This window comes from Lycium ferocissimum, chromosome 3, assembly GCF_029784015.1.
Source record: "Lycium ferocissimum isolate CSIRO_LF1 chromosome 3, AGI_CSIRO_Lferr_CH_V1, whole genome shotgun sequence".
NCBI lineage: Eukaryota > Viridiplantae > Streptophyta > Magnoliopsida > Solanales > Solanaceae > Lycium > Lycium ferocissimum.
The window spans coordinates 57,280,857-57,288,940 of record NC_081344.1 but is presented as its reverse complement, the minus strand read 5'-3'; the positions used below and the strand labels follow the sequence as shown (position 1 = coordinate 57,288,940).

General features: G+C 36.3%; 1 pseudogene; it reads left to right on the top strand.

The window, feature by feature from the left end:
• Nucleotides 1-368: 368 nt before the first annotated feature.
• Nucleotides 369-7,588, top strand: LOC132050304 (pleiotropic drug resistance protein 1-like; annotated as a pseudogene).
• The last annotated feature ends 496 nt before the right edge of the window (nucleotides 7,589-8,084 follow it).

Genomic DNA, 8,084 nt, shown 5'->3' with positions numbered 1-8,084 from the left:
CATATATGACTTGTGTAGATGGGTGGCGCGATTCCCGATGCAATCGGGTGAGTTCCGGATCAGATTTAGCAAATTTGAAAGTTTTTAAGCTAAGGAAATGAGAAAGTTTGACTAAAGTCAACACCAGAGTTAAACAGGTCTGTATCGGAGTTTCATCGACGACTCCACTAGGTATGTAATGTGACTTATGACTTAGACGAGTAGTTGGTTCGGGTCCCGAGAGGTTCGGGTGTGATTTGGACCTTTGGTTGGAAACTAGTTAAGTTTAAGGATTTGGGTTGACAACGGTCAATATTGGGTCAAGACGACCCTTTTCAATATAATTGATTTTTACAAACAATCATTACAATATAACCTACTATAGAAGATTGCTTATCTTCTTTTTAGTTTACTAATTCTACTAATAAAGGATGATAAATTTTAATTACCTCTAAAGTGACCTGAAACTATAATTTTTTACACTGTCAATTCATAGAAGTAGAACCCTTTTATAAATAAGACAAAAAACTAAAGTTTTCCCATTATTTTGGGAAATCAGGTTACTGGGAATGTGACCTATAATGGACATGAACTACATGAATTTGTACCACAAAAAACAGTTGTTTATATCAGCCAACATGACTTGCATATTGGAGAAATGACTGTAAGGGAAACTTTGGAATTTTCTGCAAGATGCCAAGGAGTTGGCCCTCGATATGGTTAGTATTTTCTTATTGCTTTTTTTTTTTTTTTTAAAAAAAGAAGCTAAATACCATTTTTTAAGTGGTGAAAATATATAGATATTCATTATTAATTTTTTTTCTTGAAACTTTGTACAGAAATGTTGGCTGAACTATCAAGAAGAGAGAAAGCAGCTAATATCAAACCAGATCATGATATTGACATCTACATGAAGGTAAGAATACAATACAAGGACAACAATGGGAATAATACCAAATCTTTTAGTATATTTACATTTATAGTTCTTATTGTTTTTGGGAAATGTAGGCTTTGGTAACAAAAGGACAGGAAGCCAATGTTGTTACAGATTATGTTCTTAAGGTAACATATCCAGTATCCAAGTATTCCTCGTATATTTCAGTTATAGCGCATTTTAACTTGTTGTATCAGACTACCTATATTATTTTTCAGGTAACAAATTCTATTTTTCATGGATGTTACATATAGTTATCTTCCGGTAATAGTAATTTGCTTGATCTTACTTCTATTTGCAGATTTTGGGACTGGACGTCTGTGCTGATACTATGGTGGGCGATGAAATGTTAAGGGGCATTTCAGGGGGACAACAGAAACGGGTAACAACGGGTGAAATGCTTGTTGGGCCCTCAAAGGCTCTTTTCATGGATGAAATATCAACTGGATTGGACAGTTCAACTACTTTCTCCATTGTCAACTCTCTACGACAATCTGTTCAACTCTTGAAGGGAACTGCTATGACATATCTGTTGCAGCCAGCACCCGAGACTTACAACCTGTTTGATGACATTATTTTGTTATCGGATGGATACATTGTCTATCAGGGCTTCTTTGAATCCATGGGATTCAAATGCCCCGAGAGAAAAGGAGTGGCAGATTTCTTGCAAGAGGTATGTCAAACAATGCAAAGTTCATGACATTGTGTTGAAGCATGCGACCTTCTCTTTTAAAAGTTTAAACTCTTAGAGAAAGCACACTTTTATATCATTAATTATGTATTCAATGAGTCCCCTCATATGCTGGTCTGATTCTTTTTCATGGATAGTGATGTGACTTAACCGATGATCTCCGTCTATCATGATATTGTGTTCAAGGGTCTGACCACCAAAAAGCTTAATTTGTTCAAAGGAAAAAGCTCAAATATGCCATCGACCTATCAGAAATGGCTTATTCATGCCACTCGTTAATTGCTGGGCATAAAAAGGCCACGACCGCTACTATTTTGGGTCGTATATGCCATTATTCACTAATGGAACCCTACTACTACCAGATTTTTCTATGTGGCGTTATCTAAACCCTTCATTACTTATCACGCCCCCCCCCCCCCCCCCCTCCCTCTCACCCCCTGTTACGAGTGGCATATTTGAATAATTTCGTTAGGTTCAGTGACATATTTGAGTCTTTTCCCAATCCCTCATAATAAATAACTCTCTCGGGTAACAAAACTAGCTTATGTTATTTTTCTTTTTACCATTTGAGGCATGACATTCAACCTTTTATAATCATATTCCTATATAAGTTTTCATCTTTTGCAAGTTTATTGAATAAACTTATAATTTTATGTAACAAACTTATAAGGACAAGTTTGTCCCTTATACTATAACATTATTATTTTACATGGAAAAATTATACCCTCTTATTTAATTGGATTATGAATCTATATTATTCACAATTTTCACATACTTTATGGATCTTAAATTTTTTTTAAAAACACATAAAATTTGTTTAAGGAAAAAAAGAGACCGCTTAAAAGAGAGTAGACTAATGAGGTATAGCTGAGTCTGAAAAGTACATATGAGTGTGTGAACTAAGAGTATGTATGTGTTTTCATGGTGGAATTGGGGGTATTATGGTGATTGGGACGTGGTGGTGGCTTGGGAAAACGACATAAAATTTGTTTAAGAAAAAAAAAAAGAAGAAGAAGAAGAAGAGACGGGCTTAAAAAAGAGTATACTAATGAGGTATAATTGGGTATAGAAAATACATATGAGTGCGTTAATTAAGAGTATGCATGTGTTTTCATGGTAGAATTTGGGTGCTTAGAGTAATTGGGACGTTGTGGCAGACTTGGGGAAAGGACAAAAAATTTGTTTAAGAAAAAAAAAAGAGACGGGTTTAAAATAGAGTACACTAATAAGGTGCAGTTGGTGTGTAAGTAACTATGAGTGCATGAATTAAGAGTATGTATGTCTTTTCATGGTGAAATTTGGGGTGTTGTAGTGGTTGGGGCGTGGTGGTGGCTTGTGAAAAGGCTCAAATATGCCACTGAACATAACAAAATGGCTCACATATGCCACTCGTAAAAGGAGGTAAGAGAGATGGGAGCTAGTAAGTAATGAAGGGTTTAGATAAGATAACGCCACATGGCAAATCTGGCAAATCTGATAGTAGTAGGATTGCCTTAGTGGATAAGGGCATATATGGCCCAAATGATAACAGCGGTGGCATTTTTATGCCTAACTATTAACGAGTGGCATGAATAAGCCATTTATGCTAGTTCGATGGCATATTTGAGTTTTTTCCCTTTGTTCAATATACCAAAGTTTTATGTAGTTAACTATGTCTTAAGACATACAAGAATGAACTTTAGGATCTAAAATCTCAATGTTTTAAATTATTTCTTGTAGGTAACTTCCAAAAAGGATCAACAACAATATTGGGCTAGGAGGGATGAAGCTTACAGGTTTGTCACAACAAAAGAATTTTCTGAGGCATATCAGTCTTTCCATGTTGGAAAGGAACTCGCTGATGAGCTTGCAACCCCATATGACAAGAGCAAAAGCCACCCTGCTGCTTTGTCTACCCAAAAATATGGTACTAGGATGAAACAATTGTTAAAGGTCTGCGCTGAACGAGAATTCCTACTAATGAAGAAGAACTCATTTGTTTACATCTTCAAGCTCTTTCAGGTTTGTCTATCAGAAATAAAGAAGTGTTTGCCACTCCATAACCATGTGCCAATTGTAATGATCTCTTTGTCTTTGTTCTGCCTTCTCAGCTCGCGGTAATGACACTTATAACGATGTCTGTCTTTTTCCATACTAAGATGCCCCGAGATAATATGGATGATGGAGGGATGTAAGCTGGTGCTCTCTTTTTCGTGGTCGTTATGATTATGTTTAATGGAATGGCTGAGATCAACCTGACAATTTTAAAGTTTCCTGTCTTCTTCAAGCAAAGGGACCTTCTCTTTTTCCCTTCATGGGCTTATGCCCTTCCAACATGGATTCTCAAAATCCCTATAACATTCATTGAAGTTGGTCTTTGGATGTTTCTTGCATATTAGGTCATGGGATTTGATCCAAATGTTTCAAGGTAATGGAAGAAAAAGACAGTGCAAGCTAATAATTATATGGCCTTCATAATTTCATGATTATTAAGGGACTATCGCTTTGCAAATTGTTCAAACAATTCTTGCTTATCGTATTTGTACACCAGATGGTATCTGGATTGTTTAGATTCATTAGAGCAGCGGGTAGAACAATGGGAGTCGCTAGCACATTTGGAGCATTTGCGCTGGTTTTACAATTTGCATTGTGTGGATTTGTTCTCTCAAGAGGTATATTTTATGATATTTGCAAAAGTTCTTTTTCCTGTTCAATCAGACCTATATTTATTTTCTATTTTGCCTAATGTTGCAGATGATGTGAAGAAATGGTGGATCTGGGGTTACTGGATCTCACCTTTAATGTATTCTGTGAATTCAATTCTTGTGAATGAATTTAATGGAAAGAATCAGAAACATGTAAGTCTTTTATTCCAAACCACATGCAAATAGCTAATTTTCTCGTACATGGATGGTCATATCCACTCTTAACTAAAATAGGTCGTGCCAAATGGAGTCGAGCCACTTAGAGCTGCAGTAGTAAGAGCTCGAGGATTCTTTCCAGATGCATATTGGTACTGGATAGGTATTGGGGCACTTACTGGATTCGTAATAATCTTCAACCTCAGCTACAGTATTGGACTTGCTTACCTGAACCGTGAGTAACTCTGGTGCTATGATTTAAGAATTACCTCTTAGAAAACTCATTTAAATAGGTCTATTTATTGACTTTAAAAGTACTATTGGAAAGGCGGTTAATACCTTATTTCTTATATATAACTGCAGCATTTGATAAGCCACAAGCTATGATATCAGAAGACAAGGAGAATGCTGATAATGTTCAACTCATAGAGGGAAGTGAAACTGAGGGTCAGAACAAGAAGAAGGGAATGGTTCTTCCATTTGAACCCCATTCTGTTACTTTTGATGGCATTGTATACTCAGTTGACATGCCTCAGGTAACTAATAGTATTCGTGACTCGTGAGGTTTTTATTTTCTATGACAACTAACTTAACATTCTAATGACTTGCAGGAAATAAAAGAACAAGGTTCCACTGAAGATAGATTGGTACTTCTAAAGGGTGTAAGTGGTGCTTTCAGGCCAGGTGTTCTCACAGCTTTGATGGGTGTTAATGGAGCTGGTAAAACAACATTGATGGATGTTTTGGCCGGAAGAAAAACAGGAGGATATATTGATGGAAGCATCAAGATTTCTGGATATCCAAAGAAGCAAGAAATGTTTGCACGTATTTCTGGATACTGTGAGCAGAATGACATCCATTCGCCTTATGTTACAGTTTATGAGTCCTTGGTCTACTCAGCTTGGTTGCGTTTACCTCAAGACGTTGACAAAAACAAGAGAAAGGTTGGTTCCCCTCAATCCTTTCTCCATAAAATTGGTCGGACATATTAAAGAAACATGTATGGCAGGCCATAACATATTTGATATATCACCTCTCTGCAGATGGTTGTTGAGGAAGTTATGGAACTTGTGGAGCTAACTCCATTAAGATTAGCTTTAGTCGGATTGCCTGGAGTCAATGGTCTATCGACCGAGCAACGCAAAAGGCTGACCATTGCGGTTGAACTAGTAGCAAACTCCTCTATCATTTTTATGGACGAACCAACTTTGGCGTTGGATGCAAGAGCTGCTGCCATTGTAATGAGAGCTATTAGGAACACTGTCGATACAGGAAGAACCGTCATCTGTACCATTCATCCGCCTAGTATCGACATTTTTGAAACCTTTGATGAGGTGAGTTTATTAATCTTCCAGGACAATGAAGCTAATATTTGCTTCCTCTTTTTCTTTGACACCGGATACTAAAAGTAAACGCGGGTTTGCAGCTATTTCTAATGAAACGAGGTGGACAGGAGATATATGTTGGTCCTCTAGGTCACTATTCTTGCCATTTGATCAGATACTTTGAGGTATGTTAACAAAGAAAATATGTGTTTTCTTTTTCCTAGTTTATATAATCAAATGCTAATATTAGTTTTATCTTGTATTCAGTCAATGCCTGGAGTTAGTAAGACAAAGGAGGCTTATAATCCAACAACTTGGATGTTAGAAGTTACAGCTGCATCTCAAGAAATGATATTAGGGGTTGACTTTGCTGATTTGTACAAGAAGTCAGACCTCTACAAGAGGAACAAAGCCTTGATTTCTGAATTAAGTACGCCTCATCCTGGTACAAAGGATTTGCATTTTGAAACTCAATTTTCACAGCCTTTCTGGACCCAATGTATGGCTTGTCTCTGGAAGAAACATTTGTCGCACTGGCGTAATCCAGCTTATACAGCAGTTAGATTTATTTTCACAATATTCCTAGCACTTATCTTTGGCACGCTGTTCTGGGATCTTGGTACCAAAGCGTAAGTAAAATCACAATAAGAAGTAAATATGAACTTGAAAAGAAGGTAATTTCTTATAATACTTAGCTAAATGTCGGGCTTTATTGATCACAGGAGTCGTAGCCAGGATCTTTTCAATGCTATGGGATCTATGTATGCTGCAACTCTCTTCCTTGGTGTACAAAATTCATCATCGGTCCAGCCTATTGTAGCTATTGAGCGTACTGTATTTTACAGAGAAAGAGCTGCTGGAATGTATTCTGCTATACCTTATGCCTTTGGACAGGTGAGCAAATAGTTCAATTTTGTAAACAATGCATACATATTTCAGCCTAAAAGAGGGTTTATATATATTTGTCCATGAGAAATTCACTTTTTTGCAGGTTGTAATTGAAATACCTTATGTATTTGTACAAGCTGCTTTCTATGTTATCATTGTGTATGCAATGATTGGATTTGAATGGACCACTGCCAAGTTCTTTTGGTACTTCTTCATCATGTATTTCACTCTCTTGTACTTCACCTTCTATGGCATGATGACTGTGGCTGTTACCCCAAATCAAAATGTGGCTTCTATTGTTGTGGCCTTCTTCTATGTAGTATAGAATCTCTTATCAGGATTCATCGATGCACGACCTGTAAGTTTTTGAAAATCCTTCAATTCTAAGTTTTTGAAAATCCTTCAATTCCATTAACTTTTGTCCATGTTTAACTAATCTGAATCTCGAAAAAATGACATGTTATTGTTGCCTTTTTATTTTTTATTTTTTTTTATTTTGCTAAAAACAACATATTCCAATATGGTGGAGATGGTACTACTGGGCTTGCCCTGTTGCATGGACCTTATATGGTCTTGTTGCATCACAATTCAAAGACCTCCAAAATAAGCTTAGTGATGATGAAAATGTGGAACAATTCTTGAGGCGTTATTTTGGATTCGAGCATGATTTTCTTGGAGTAGTTGCAGCAATTATTGTTGCATGGACTGTTATTTTTGTCTTCATGTTTGCATTGGCCATCAAGGCATTCAACTTCCAGAAAAGATAAGAGAACTTATGAGAAAGAATTACAGTTCACTACTTGAAGATTGTTTCTTGTAACCTTTTTTTGCTGTTTATATTCTTTTGTTTTTTCCTTAATCCCAAGTTTTGTAGCAGAAACAAAATAATTGTAAATGATAAATGAAAATATGTTTGGATTTATTTTCTTCTTACCTTCCCCTCCACAATTTTTGTTCTCAATATTGAAAAGCGCAACTACTAGATAGTATTCAGGATGGTCCTCTAGCTCTTGAACTACTACTGGTACAACGCTCCATTGTTTTTCTAGCCAGAAAAGTATATTTGCATCTATAACGAAAAGGATCTTATTAATGTCAGTCTATTATTACAACTCACTTATATATTTGCATCTAGTGGGAGTTTTATATAAGTGATTTCAGTCTATTATTACAACTCACTTATATAAAAATTTGGTACTAGGGACTTAGCGGTTTTAAAAAGCTTTACTTTTCACCCCAAGTTGATGTCCATCTTGCATTAGTTTCAACTGGTGAGATCTATGTAAATATTATATCTTTTAATATTATACACACACACATATATATATATATATAATGATTTGTCTTCCGAAGCAGTGTCGGCTAACACCGCTCGTTGGAAAGTGACTCTGCCACTGATCAGGTCTCCGTACTATCCCGTTTACCAT